Source organism: Pseudopipra pipra, chromosome 9 (assembly GCF_036250125.1).
Source record: "Pseudopipra pipra isolate bDixPip1 chromosome 9, bDixPip1.hap1, whole genome shotgun sequence".
Classification (NCBI taxonomy): domain Eukaryota; kingdom Metazoa; phylum Chordata; class Aves; order Passeriformes; family Pipridae; genus Pseudopipra; species Pseudopipra pipra.
The window spans coordinates 30,594,162-30,608,274 of record NC_087557.1 but is presented as its reverse complement, the minus strand read 5'-3'; the positions used below and the strand labels follow the sequence as shown (position 1 = coordinate 30,608,274).

Genomic DNA, 14,113 nt, shown 5'->3' with positions numbered 1-14,113 from the left:
ATTAGGAAAAACGTTGTTCAGAGAAAACGCAGCTATGAAACAAAAGCATGTCTGTGCCACATTAACCAGGTATCCTGAAACAGAATTTTTGTATCACATTAATAAATTTTAAGAGATCAATATGATTTTTACCAATGAACTGAGATACAGTTTTTTATGCTCGTGCTAAGACTTGGCAGTTGCCTGTTCACTCTCTGAAGTAAATTTGGGGGAGTGGTGGAGCTCCATGTTACTGAAGGAGTACATTCCTTACTCTGGATTTCAGGTATGTGGGGTGTCTGTTGGTGGAGAAAAGTTTCCAGTTAAACCCTGCAGGCTTTGCAAAGGCCAGAGAGTTTCCAGGCCTGAGCTGTTGGGAGTCATGGAGCAGAACAGGGTTAAAAAGAGACCAGCACAATTCCCTGCTTTCCTATGAAAACAGGAGCTTAAACGATCATCCCAGCAAAGGAACTGCAGTGCTGAGCTTTTGGGGAAAGAGATATGTAAAGAGATCCCAATTCTCCAAACAGTTTTCCACATTTCTAGGTTCCCTTTTCTCCAACTGCTGTATCTGCACAGGCATGACTTCTGCATTTGGGCAGCAAAAAAATGTTTGGGGTTTTTTGTTTGTTTGTTTTTTTAAGGGGAGAAGCCCAAGAGAATACTAAGAAATTAAATAGATTTTTCTATTTAAAATAAATGTAATTTTGCCTGGCAGGTAGGGAGCTCCTTCTCCTCCTTCCCCTTACACAACCATATTATACAATTTGCCATGACTTTGCTCAGTCTCTGTAATTTGCAGCCAGAGAAGTACCCGTTTCTCAGATTGGCACGTGTGGGGGTCACTGTTTATTCTCACCACCTCTCCTTACCTCTTCCAACCCTCCTGCTTGTTAAAACAGAATGGGAGTGTTTGAAATGGAATGAGAGAAGGAATGGATGCCTGTGCTAAGCCCCTATAACACTTATGTTTGCTTTATGAAATTCCAGTTGCATCTAGATTCCAATCTAGAAGTTATATTTATTACAGGGTGCTTTTAAGTATCATTTTACCTAGGTTTCTGGCCACTCCTCTGTTCCCAAAATGAAAGGTGATACAAAACAGATGAAGAATGAAGAACTCAAAGGCAAACCATTGTATTTGCAAGTATGAATCCACAAAGCCCTTTCTCTTCTTCCCAAGCCCCTAATGTAATCATCCTAAGCACTGTTAAAATCCGTATTTTTGAAGGCATAGGCCAAGACTTGAGGAGATCTGCACAGGTCTACAAAACCATAAGGATTTAGATGCCTACACTGGGGGTAAGGTTATCTTTACTTTCTGGAGAAGTTATGGGATAAAACACATCCAAACCTTGGACCACTGACCAGAACTCAGGTCTCCCCAGTCCAGCTGATTGTCCAAATCATGAAGCTCCAGAGCCACGTTCCCTCTGGTGCTCTCACTTTCTAGCCCAGTGAACCCTGAATCATTTTCTGCCTGGTGCATGACTTTAACAGAAGTGGAGAATATTTCCATGTCCAGTCAGGCTGTGGGTTAGAGAACTGTTTAGCTGGGGAGAAATATGCATTTGAAACACTTCAGGCAGAGGAGAGAACTGAGCCTATTTCGTACACTTTGGACAAGTCTCTAACTGCTGGTTGTAAGATAAAGCCACACCTCTGAAGGAGAGGGATGATTGCCTGTGGGTTCAGTGGCAGCCTCACTGTTTTGAGGAGTGTCAGGTGCTCTTAGAGTCTGACTGTCACCTCTAACTGCTCAGCTTTGTTTTACAGAGCCTTAGCAATAACTTAGGTGCAGAGCTGGTTGTTTATCTTGACTGAAGAAATATTTGGCATGATGAGCATTACAGCTGGAGGAAAATTTGATATAAAGACATGGAAGTGCCTATGGAATAGAGACATCTTCTCCACGTAGGCAGCTTCGAAGCAGAGGAGTTTTTAAACTTAACGGCTTAAATTCTTTCCATGTTTCTCTTTAGGAGTCAAGTTGCAGAAATTCTATACACTGCCTACGTGAAAATCTGGTCCATAGTCATAATAATCAAGTTGAGAGATATGGTAATAGGTTATGAGCAGGAAAGAACAGGGTGCTCACAATCAATCAGGAACAGAAAAGAACCTCCTGCTGGGACTTCCTCACCTCATGATTGCAACTTTCAAATTTCCCTTATCAAAAGATGGGGCCTGAGAGCCATATTTACTTCCAAACTTGCATATTTCAGTTCACTTCTGCTGTTTTCCCAATGTGCCACTTAGGTGTTATTCTGTCAGAACGAGTGTTTCTTTTTTAAATTCGAATGTTCAATTGGTAGCTTTAATCAAGACAATGTATGAGTCGTCCTTTCCCTACAGTTCCTCTGGTTCTGCCTCCCAGTTTCTTGTGCCATCCTGGAAGTGCTCAGAACCTCGGCTGATTGGTTATCCTTGCTTTGATTTTGTTGTGTGCTTTAACACAAGGACTTGGTGCCTTATATTTTTTATAAGGATGTGTTTTTTCTCCTTGGTCCTGATTGCCATTGGAATGGTGGAGGTTCCGTGATTGGCTCCCTCTGGAGCAGATACCAGGGATGGATGGTGGATCACTGGTCAGGGAGCCCAGACACAGCAGCAAACCCAGTCTCTCCCAGCTCCCCATCAACTCTGTCCAGCAGCACAGCTTTGCAATCCAGCTCAGCTGACACGAGCAGAGCGTGGAGAGGGACCCACATTTGTTTCCAGGCTTACATCTAGTCCACATTTTGTCATGCCTGTATTCCAGGTGTAACCCTGGCAGCTGGAAAGAACAGTCATTTTCCTGCACCAAAACTGCCTGTAAAAGCCTCTGTTTCAGTAATGATTTGTTATATATTACAAACACCTGCAGCACGGGGAATTAATATCACTAAAGTATAGGGATCAAAGATATTGCACCTTTTTTTTTCTTTAATTAAATGATCATTTACTTTTGACAGACCTCAATGTTTTTGACAAATAGTGTTTGAATCTGATTGAAGGTATGGTTACGCCCTTCTAAAAACACTGCAGTCAAAGAATGATATTAGTACTGTGCTCCTGTTTTGAGGAACATGGATTGACTGCTTAGTACTACTGCTAATTATAAATACTAAAATGTATTCAATAATTAATTAAGATGCTGTTCTCCACTTCACTGCGAGCACTGGCTGCTCTTTGTTGAATAATCAGCATCAAAATATGATCTTTTTGCATTATATCTGGTAAATCACAGTACTACATTTAATATACCATTAAGACAAGGCACAAACTTTTATGACACACTCAGAAAGCAAAGTGATAGCTTGGTGTGCATTTACACAGGAATGGGAGAATTTCCTGCATATGCAAGCACTGGATGTTACTGAAGAATAAACCACAAATTTGCATTGCACCATATAGGTGCCCAGTTTTGCCTTTTTCTCTTCCTGTTGCCTCTCTATATGGCTGTGTCAGTTTAATTTGCTTTCTTTAGAATTTTTGTTGACAGTGAAATTAATGTGCAAATTCCCTATCGGTTGTATATATTAATATAATTCCCTCTCAAATACAGCTCATTGAAATTAGCACTGGTGAAAGGTGAGATACATATTCATACAGTTATTTACATAAATCCCATTCAGCTTTATGCACCCTAAGCTTCAATGCAAAGTATCTGCTACCACAGGTAATTTTAGCACAAGCAAAATGTGCTCGTGCCAAATTTTAGCACGAGCACTTAAGTGACGTCTGACTTCCCAAAGATTGGGTGTCTTTTAAAAAGTAGATTATTTGGAGAGAAAAAATTCTGTAAGAAACTACATTTTGGACATAATTTTTGTACGTAAAAGCTATTGTCTTTACAACAAAAATATTGAAAACACTGCTTTGTTTCTTCAACGAATCACAATTTACATAAACTGGGCATGATGCCTCATTTGTGATACAGTGTGAGATGGTGTATTAATATCTTAATAAACTTTTCCATAACAACTATGTTATGAAGCAATTTATAAGACAGAGTATACACTAGACCACAAGGTAAGTTTTATAAAAATAAGTGTACACTGGGAATTGATTTATGCAGCACAGCATTTTTATCAGTTCTAGTGACAAAAATATCTTTAAAATCAGTTGCAATACGTATATTGATCTGCAGATTATTTACTTGGATTATAGAATGCTAACCATAGGAAAAGTCATCAGGTCATTATCTATATAAGTTTAGGGAATTAAGGCACCATCTATTCCTTGTAGTGACAGGCATTTGCTGCTAAAAATATAAGCTGAAATCTCCCGTGTGCAGGTGCAGATTCTCCTGAGCACTGCAGCTCTGTTTGTGTGAGTTTTCCCAGTAAACAGAGGATCTGCAAGGTCATTAAACAGACAATGGCACATATCTCTCACAAAATTAGCCTTTACTGGGTAGACTTGCAGTTTTTATATTTCCCTTAGCTTAATGCTGCAACACATGACTTACAGCAGTCTCTATTTTTCACAATTTTCCAGTTAATGAAAGTAATGTTTAAATACTCTAAACTTAGATTATTAACTTGTACAAAACAGAAACAGATGTGTGTCTCTGTGTGCCATTAAATTTATGATTTACATAGTATTCTTGAATACAGCTGAGCAGAGGCCAATGATTCTAATTTGCTCTAGATTTACAATAACCTGATCTGGTTTTTGTAAGTACTGAAACACTTTAAACAAAATTAGAAAGCCGTTGTGCTTTGTGTGATTAAAGATGCAATTCTCTTTGGGGTAATGAGAAGAGTTAGAACATGTTTCTTTCTTTATGGATGTTTCTATTATAAACACGAGTACCATATATTATGTATTTTTGTTACTATTTCCTTGTTTTTAATTATAAAATAAACTGATTGAGTTGTACTGGAGTTACACTGAAACGAGGCCAAAATCTAGCTAAAAAATGCATAGAGAGGTTCATAAAAATCCTTAAAATTCTTCTGAGGGCCTTAAGATCTTGTTACAAAAATACTAGTTCCCTAGAGTTTGCAGAGTCCAAAACATCTCTGTGATGGAAAACTACACAATTTAAAGATTTATTTAAAAAGCTAACACATTTCTCAGCGTATTATACTATGTTGATGCACAAAATTTTACAGGACAGAGTTTCAGCGGATTCCTAACATTTTATATCTGGAGATAGAGATTCACTGTGTTTTATGGCAGAAATCAAAACTGGAGTGAATGCTATCATATAAAACATGGTGTACCTTAGGGCAGAGACCACGTTGTTGTGACACTAAACAATGAATTTTTTTAAAAAGAGGCAAAATGAAATTAGATATGCCAGATATGAGCAAGTGGCAGGTGAGAATCCCCTGTGTGTGAATATTTAAGGCCTGCTTCAAAGAGTCTGAAAACCTGACTATAAGGCCTGTAAAGATGTGTGGATCCAAGGTTAGTTAGAAATGAGGTGTTTCCCAATTCTAATCTGTGACTCTCTGTGGTCAGAAATGTAGGTCACTTAACACTGTAATTCACTTTTCACAGGGAAAGGTGACATAGCAATGAAGTGTACACATCTGTTATAATAGGGACTACTTACAATAATTTTTAAGGCTACCTCAACTATTCTTTGCATATTGCACCCCAAAAATCAAACAGATTTTATCAACTTAGAAGTAATGAACCGGAATTTTATTTTATGTAGCACCTGGAATATAATATTATTTCATGTATTGTATTATTCATTTGCTATTTTACATAATGCATTGAAGATAATATAGGCTCAATGTTATATATTCATATTTAATCCTACTACAATGTATGTATTTATATTTATCTTTACCTCTGATGAAATGTTTAATGTTATTAATCCTTTCATTTTAATTACATATAATTAACTGTCATTAAAACGGGAGCATTACCTTTTAATAAAAATTTAATCATACATTTACTGAAGCACGGGATCAAAATGCTACACAGGGCTGAGATGCTTTAAAAGTGGTTGAATGCACTCAGTGTATTTGGTCACTCACTCTCCCAGTGCACTTAGAAGTGTCCATCTGTGCTTCACTCATTTCAAGGAAGGATGAGGATCACTGTGGATTTTTCTGGGGGATCTGAAAATGGCAACTGGAATGAAACAACGGCAGGAGAAAATTTTTCGTCTCACATTGAGGCTGAAGTGCAGATCACTGGACTCCTTTTGTGGTCTCATCTGAACTTTCTGGGACATTTTTTTCCTAAGCACACAATGACCTGCACATGAGGCATCAGGCTGACAACTAATACAGCTTTAAGTTGTGTCTAGGCAGGAATTAATATTTGAGAATTGTTTGCTTCCTTCTTGAAAAACTTAGTATGGATATGGACTATATGACTGGCAGGAATGGATGGCATTGGGACATGAGAATTCCATGCTCACTTTTCACTCTTTACGTAAGCCAAGGGCCCTCTCTGCCAACACACAGGTCTAGGTGAGCAAAAATCTGTGCTGAACCAAGACCATATCCCCAGTCCTACAGACACTCATGCCTGTTAAATCTTATCAACAATATGAACTTAGAAATCACCAATATTGGGAAACGTGTCATCTCGCATTGAAATTAGTGGTGAGTTTTGGAGAAGGAGTTTTTTAATTTTTCTGGTAAATTCACCCTGACTCTCTGAGGCCCAGAGTGTGGAACTGTGTTTGCAGCAAACTGTGGTTCAGGAAGCCCTGTGTGATTAGCTTGGGAGGCTGGAGGTAAAAACTGCAGATGAGAATTCCATATGTCTGAGGCAAAGCACCTGAAAGGAAAACTCCCATTTTAATGACAGAGCATGGGATGGCCATTATAGGAATATATTGTATTGATAAAAAAGGGAAAACACCTGGTCAACAAAGGTTTTGTAATATTTTTTTCATATTGGTTATTTTAAAGTCATATTAAGCTGTCAGAAGACTTTGGTTCATTGGGAACACTCTGTTTCTTAAAGATGCTCAGTGAGTCTGGATGCACTTAGGATAATTTATTTTCCAATTGACTCTGAGTTGCCCAGACCTACTTCTATTGAAGTCAACTTTTATTTTTCCAAAGAGAATTAAATCAAGTTTAATTTTTCTTCAAAAAGAGGCTTAGTTGGAGTTCTTAATTGTCAATTTTCTTTGAACAATTATTGTTAATTTTGAATAAATTAACACCTAATAAATTTTGTGATTCCTTATATTAAAGCCCACTCTAAAAACATTTGTCTGGTGCAATTACTCAGCCACTCAGAGTAAGTGGGAAGTTAAAAACTGTCTTTATATGGGTTCTGAACCTTATTGTGATTTAAAGTTACCTTACCCCAAAATACATTTAAATCAAAAGGGAACTGTGTTTTAAGTGTTTTTGTGGCTGGAAGGCTTCATACACTGGAAAAAATATTAAATAAAAATATAACGGACCCTTTTCTACTCTTTTCTTTGTATTTTACTGGCGTATTTCATATTAATACTGGCATGGATAAGACAATTCAACAAAATGTAGGGTGATAACAAGGCCATTGTGCAATGGCTCTTCTGTTGAGCAATGAGACTGTGCAGAGAGGGGCAGATTTGGACTCTGCAGTTCCTGCCATGCCCATCACTCCCTATTGCACAAGACTCAGGTCACAAAGTCTGAGTGTCTAAAATCTACAGGCTGCCTGTTTTCAGAAGGTACCAGAATAGAGATTCCAGTAAAAATGCGTGGAACTTTCCACCTTTGACAAGATATTTTTTTACATATGCAGAACTGGTCTTGGTTGAAGAGCCTCTGCCTTCATTATTTAATTTCTTTGTGGAGCTCACAGTCAACATGATCCCGTTGAGTTCCTTATTTAATATGTTTCAGAGCACAGGACACCTGCCGGCTTCTTTAATAACCAGTTGTCCTCAGTTGGCTTATATGTGAAAACTGTTCAGCAGAGGCAAGTAAAGAATAACCTCAGACATTAAGACTGATTCCATTAAAAAAAATAAAATAAAACTGTGTCCAGGCTCCACACCCAAAGTCCCTGAAATAAATTTGCAAGGGCTTTTCACAGCATGGAACTCGAGCGGATTTTTTTTTTTAATTGAATTCTGCTCTGGGTAAGTGCAGCTCAGTGGAATTCAATTTCCATGCAGGCTCCCAGGAAAGAAATACATGCTAAGTATTTTTATTGCTAATGTCTCGGATTTAGTTTCTTAAGTATTATTTAGATTTGACTGTGGACAGAGTTGCTGGTGTTTACCTTGACACAGTGCTCTGTGCCTGTCGGTGGAGAAGGGACTCTTTAAAAAAGGATTGGCTAAAGCACAGAAGTTTAACCATGAATAAATGTCAAGGCTTTGTATTGTATTAATAAGGCTCAAATTCTACTTCTTTGTACAAATCCTATGAATCTGATGGAAAATCTACATATTCCCAATTCAACCTTTTTTTTTTTTTTTTTGTCCCACTTTAAAATATTTTCCCTACTTTGTTGGAAGCCTCTTTCACACCTTCTTAGGAGTATGTTATATACACTGGTTTTATATATATAAATACTGTTCCAGATGATTCAGGGAAGCCCTCCACTCTCAGTCCTGTAGTCTGTAAGGGAAGAAACCCTCCTAAGGCCAATGGCCCTGCTTTGAGTGGATGGTTACTGAAACAGAGAAATCTGACTTTGACCAGTTAGTTTATCTTAATTGGCTTTATTCTCCACTCACTCACAGAATTTCTCCCATAATTCTTTCCGTTCTGCTGGAACACGTCATTTCATTGCAACCCCCAAAACTCAGGTGAGGAATAAAAAGTATCTCAGAAATGAAAATGCTCATCCACTATTTACTCACATTCAGATTTTTCTTAGTCAATAGAATCTTTAAAAAATGCTTTTTGTTTTACAGTTATAAACTGTTGGCTGCTAAGGCAAACTGCTACAAATGACTGGTTTAGAGTTTCGTGTTAATCCATTATTTTAGACAAGGAAATACTCTGAACTAAAGGTTCAGCCTTGTTAATTATTTTATATTACAATCAATAAATTAAGCAGCCTTTGTTCATGCTTGGTGTTATGTGAAGGATGCTTGTCTGGTGAAGGAACATGTGCTCCCACCTCAGATTCTGTCACAAAATTTTGACCTGATCCAAAGCATGCCCAAACCTGTGCTAGGAAACAGACTCTGCCCTGCTTGTTTCTAAATCTGCTTCCCTTTTCTCCTCGAGGAAATGTCTCAATTTACTATACTGACTACTATATGTAGTCTATATTATCATTGTACCCATCTTTCTATATTCTGTATTATTTATTATCTGTTGCCTGTTTGTATTATATTGTTGAAGAATCTTTAGGTGTTGGATGAATGGAATTATTATTTTGTAATTGTGTATTTTTGATAGATAAGTTTGTTGATACCTGTGTAAGTTTTATTAATACTTTCATTAGGTTTGTCAGGAAATTAGGATGTGGTAGAGATATATGTCTTTTTAAATTCCATCTCATAACATCTTGTGCACACAATCTCTTTTCAAATTCTGCTTATGAGTAATCATTTTTATGTGTGTTTAAATCACATTTCAATTTTCTGTGTAGACACAAGTCCTTACTATACAACACATCCCGTTGCTAGTTTTGTAAACATGTTTTCACTGTTGCTTTGAAGAACTGAGACAAAACAACAGCTAATCTGCAGGATGGCAGCAACCAGGACAGCCTGTGCCTGCGGGTACCAAAGGATTCAAACCAGCACTGACACTGGGCAGCACAGAGGGCGAATGGCAAACCTGTCCCAAAGAACTTCTGCAGCACTAAAACTCCTTTGGAAGTGGCACAAGTTCTACTTTTCAGTCTCTGTGTGGCTTGAACGTCAAATGGGACAAATGGGAACGAGGGGGAGGACACTGAAATCTCCGAGCTGAATCCAGCAGATGAACCACCACGTTTGCATGATGCAAGAACAGATCTGCAGGGGCACTGCACCCTGTGCCTGTAACCCTAATCCACCAGAAAGATGCTGGGATGGATTTATCTGGCAGAAATAGCTGTACCCACATTCTGCCCAGGGCCTGGTGCAGGGTTCAGGTGTGACTCCAGCCCAGGAGGAGGTGGCAGCAGAGCTGGGGTGCCCAGGCTGCACAGAGCTTGCCTTTGCCCCTTGCCCATCTCTGCCCTTCCCCAGCTGCAGCAGGGCAGGCTCAGAGGAAGGCTGCACTCTCCAGAGGTGTCCTGTCACAGCTCATCTCATCCTTGTTTTGGTGTCGTTCTGCATGGTGTGGATAAGCTGGTCACAGACAAAACGAGACACATTTTTTCACTTCAGCTCATGCCTCTTCTTCCTGTGCTCCATACAATTATTTTGTAGCACATGAGGAAAAATGTTTATGTTCTGTCTAAATCAGTCTCGATAAAATGTTAGAGGTGACAATCTCTTTAAACATTACTGATCATTACTTATAAAACTGTATTTTAAAATTGTGAAAACAAATGCCTTGACCTTGTGAGCTACGGAAAAATTTGAAAAACAAATCTGCTCTGTTTTTTTGGCTAATAGTTGTGATTTGCATAGCTGAACCTTGAATGTAGTCATAAATAGCTACAGAATCTGTCTTGGCATAATGCCTGGCAATGTTAGGGTGCCAGACAAAAAATCGGGTCAACCACTTACCAAGTAAGTCATTCTGTCTCAACAAGGTGATGTCTAACAAAGAAGCTACAAGGCTGAAGACAGCCAACATATTCAGCTGCTGTTCAGAGAGACGAGAACTTTTCATTTATCAGGATAAAATCGTAATCAGCACACCCACTGAACTCCCTCTTGTAGAAAGGAGAAAAGCCCAGCAATTGTTTTTGCTAATTAAGATGAATATTATTTCTGTGAAATGAACCAAAAAGTTCTGTGTAAGTTCAGAATCCCAAAAGAGATCAATAATCTCAAAGAACAATTGCACAGGGTTTTAATTGAGAGGAAAGTGAGAAGTATTTTTTTGTCTTCTTCAGTTTTCAGCTGAGGCTCCTCCGTGGGTGTTAGTGGGTCTTTTATGTTCTCAGTTTATCTAACGTGATTTTCCACATATTAAAACTTGTGGAATTAAAAATTCATGACAAAATATTCATATATTTAATGGAATGCTACCACTAAATGGTGCATATTTAGGGATAATTCAAGGTAACAGATAATTTATTAACATACCTAGAAAAAAGCCCACTTTCAGATTAAAATCTAGGTGTTGTGACTGTTCATAGTAATGTGCATTTAATCTTTGTTCATTAAGCAGAGGTAGAGCTAAAAATTAGAAGGAAAGTGTATTTTCTTAAAGTGATATTAATTATACTCAACAATTTATTTTATTCTGTCATATTTATCTTGTTTTTAGGATTAGAAAAAGCCTTGCAATGTTGAAAGGGAGTAATATGAGGAAGCTCAGTTTCCCATTCCTTAAACAAAAGACACTCAACTTGAAAAATATATTTATATTTGAATTAATATTTACATAATGGAAGTCCTTAATCAACGGAGTAACCCTGTATTCCTGAGCAAGTCAGAGAAAATTGAGGTGCACGTGGTTATACATATAAAAATTAATTGTACCCAAAATAATCTATTACTGTCTGTGTTAGTATCCCTTATGGTCCAAGGTTTTGCTCTCTCTTCTCTTATAGTGTAAATCACACAGTTGGCCTCAAAATAAAAATAATTATGATTTCACTTAACATGCAAATTCAGAGTTATAAATTAGCTCAGATCAGGATACTGGCTGAATACATTCGTTTTCATGAAAAATGAAATGTTGGGTCTCTCTTCTTCCCTTCCCCCAAGCCTTCTTCACAAGATCAGCCTCAGGCTAAAATGGTTCTAAGTAGACTGGAGCTGGTGGTAAACACTTACCCCTGACAATATTATTGCCTAATGAACATTGCAGAGAGGGGTGGGTGCAGTGCAAGTGTGTCTGTGCCTGCACCCTACACACAGTCCTTGTGCCAAGTACCTCTGCTAAGAGGGGAATAGACACAAAGGAGACAGGCCCTTTGATGCTTTAATCCCAAACATACTTAACTGTCACCTAGTTAATCTTTTTGATTAAAAATGACTCTTGAGTCCTTCTCCAACATTTTTCTGTTGGTGGATGAGGGAGGTTAACTGTGGTTAAATGGAGTCCTCGTGCCTGTTCAGACTTTTCTTTTTCCCCCCCCCTTACTTGCCCTCCCCACCCCCCCCTTATTTCAACATGACTTTTCCCTCTCTTTAATCATGGATGTGCCCCTGAAGGATCTGCAAGCATGATACCTCTGAAATAACCCCATTCTTTTCCCTCTTGGCAGCAGGTAAAAGCACATTACAGCTGTGCCAGAGCAGAGCTCGCTGCGTTATCGGAGGGCTGAGCTCCAGGTCAAACCCCAGCCTGTCAATGCAGCCTCACCTGCAGGTTTGACTCTCCTAGGAAAAAAAAGTTTCAAAGGACAACTAACCCTCCATGCTGATCAGAAATAAAGTCATCATCCTTAGAGTTCATCACAAACCCTCTGTTTTGCTGTTGGTTTTCTTGGGCACTGGCGATTTCGGTACCGCTTTTATCCAGAGACAGCAAAAAATCAGTCCCAAGTATCTTAAATCTGTCACTGTTTTAAGTTCTTATGAGTTAAAGTTTATGAATTAATTTTTTTTTTTTCCAAGAGTCTTGAGTTCCTTTTGGGATTAGATGGAAGGTCTTTCGAGTGTAACACTAAGAAGCACATTTTAGGTCAGAATACGTGCTCTGATGGGATATTTTTCAAGTAGTATTTCTTTTCACTTTAACAGTAGTTTCACTTCGTGATGGTTTTATGTTGATTTCAGACTACATTTTTATGTAGTGGGAAAGGATATTTTTTGTAGAGTGAATGCCCAAGACCTGTTGGAAAACATTTCTCCTTTAGCAATGTACTCATCAGATTCAGTACAGTTTGCTCAGAAGTGTTATTTTAGGATGACCTTTACACATAGAGTATGATGAATTTTTCTTTTTATTTGATTGTAAAGATGTTATGATCGAGGGGCAAAATAAATATTGCCTTTTTCAGCCATAAAAAAGAGAATGAAAGATGAAACCACCTTTTTAAAACAACCTGATAGCATGCAGAAGTGATGTCTGCATTTGGAAACTACATATTTTTACATTCACACATACAGCAAAGCCCAAGTGAAACATAAATAGAGATCAATTTTATACAGTTCAAATAGTAACACACGCTATGGAACTCACCCTTTCTCAGCCTAAAGAAGAGAGATATTTATGTTCTTCGCTGGTAGAACAATGTATTTCTGTTTAAGGGAATTCATACGTTATGATAAATTGTTCAGAAAAATGAATAGTTGAGCATTCTGTGGTCAGCAGCATTTCTAGCAAGGATGTTAAATCCTCACATGTTTTCTTTTGAATAATTAGCATAATGTTCTGCAAATCTTTTCTAGGTAGCTTACAGGATTTGAATATTCAAATATTTTCAGTTGTATAAGCCATATAATTATGAAATTGTACAGTACAGTTATTTCTCAAGCAATTTGGCAATCCTTTCTTACAAGAATTTACCTTCTGTTCTTTGTTATCAGAAACAGAAAAAGCTTTCTGCTTACCATTCTGGAAAAGATGGAATTCATCATTCTGCCATAAAGACCCTAGAAAGCAAGGAAAATGTTATTATTTATTATATTCTTATCTGCAGGGATTCTAACTGCCAAACAATGCATCAGCATCAAAACAAAAAATGAAAATACATGTTCAAATCATAGATCAATAGTTTAATGCAGTTCTGAATATATATTACATGTACTTAGCAGGTATTGGATTAGAAAAAAGCACCAGCTATTGTTCATATCTGTATTTAGAACTGCATGCCAGCTGGAATTTATCTGCACAGCGTTCACAAAATACAGACATAGGATCTTGGCATCCAATTTGAATGTACTTTTGAAAATAAAACCATGGGCTTGCTGTCACTCTGCTCTGGAGTGGGAGAAAACCTGAACATAAAGGGTTGTGATCAGAAGAGACAATTATCAGTGACACGGCAAAGGCTTTCTTCTTAACTCGTGAGGAAATTTGTATTAGTATTAAAAAAACTCACTTGAACACTTAAAACCCACTTGTTATTCTTAAATGTTTTCACTCTTTGAGAAAACTACATCTCTAAGCAAACATGCAAGAGAGAGAAATAAGGAATTCAATTAGAGATCATGTTT

At 37.8% G+C, this 14,113-nt stretch overlaps 1 protein-coding gene across 1 annotated transcript in view; it reads right to left on the bottom strand.

The window, feature by feature from the left end:
- The window catches only part of ADGRL2 (adhesion G protein-coupled receptor L2), a 173,123-nt gene extending 159,574 nt beyond the window's left edge, over nucleotides 1-13,549 (bottom strand). The window contains exon 1 of the mRNA XM_064663867.1: nucleotides 13,508-13,549. The gene's annotated coding sequence lies outside the window, so the exon portion shown is untranslated. The remainder of the gene's footprint in view (nucleotides 1-13,507) is intronic.
- Nucleotides 13,550-14,113: the final 564 nt, after the last annotated feature.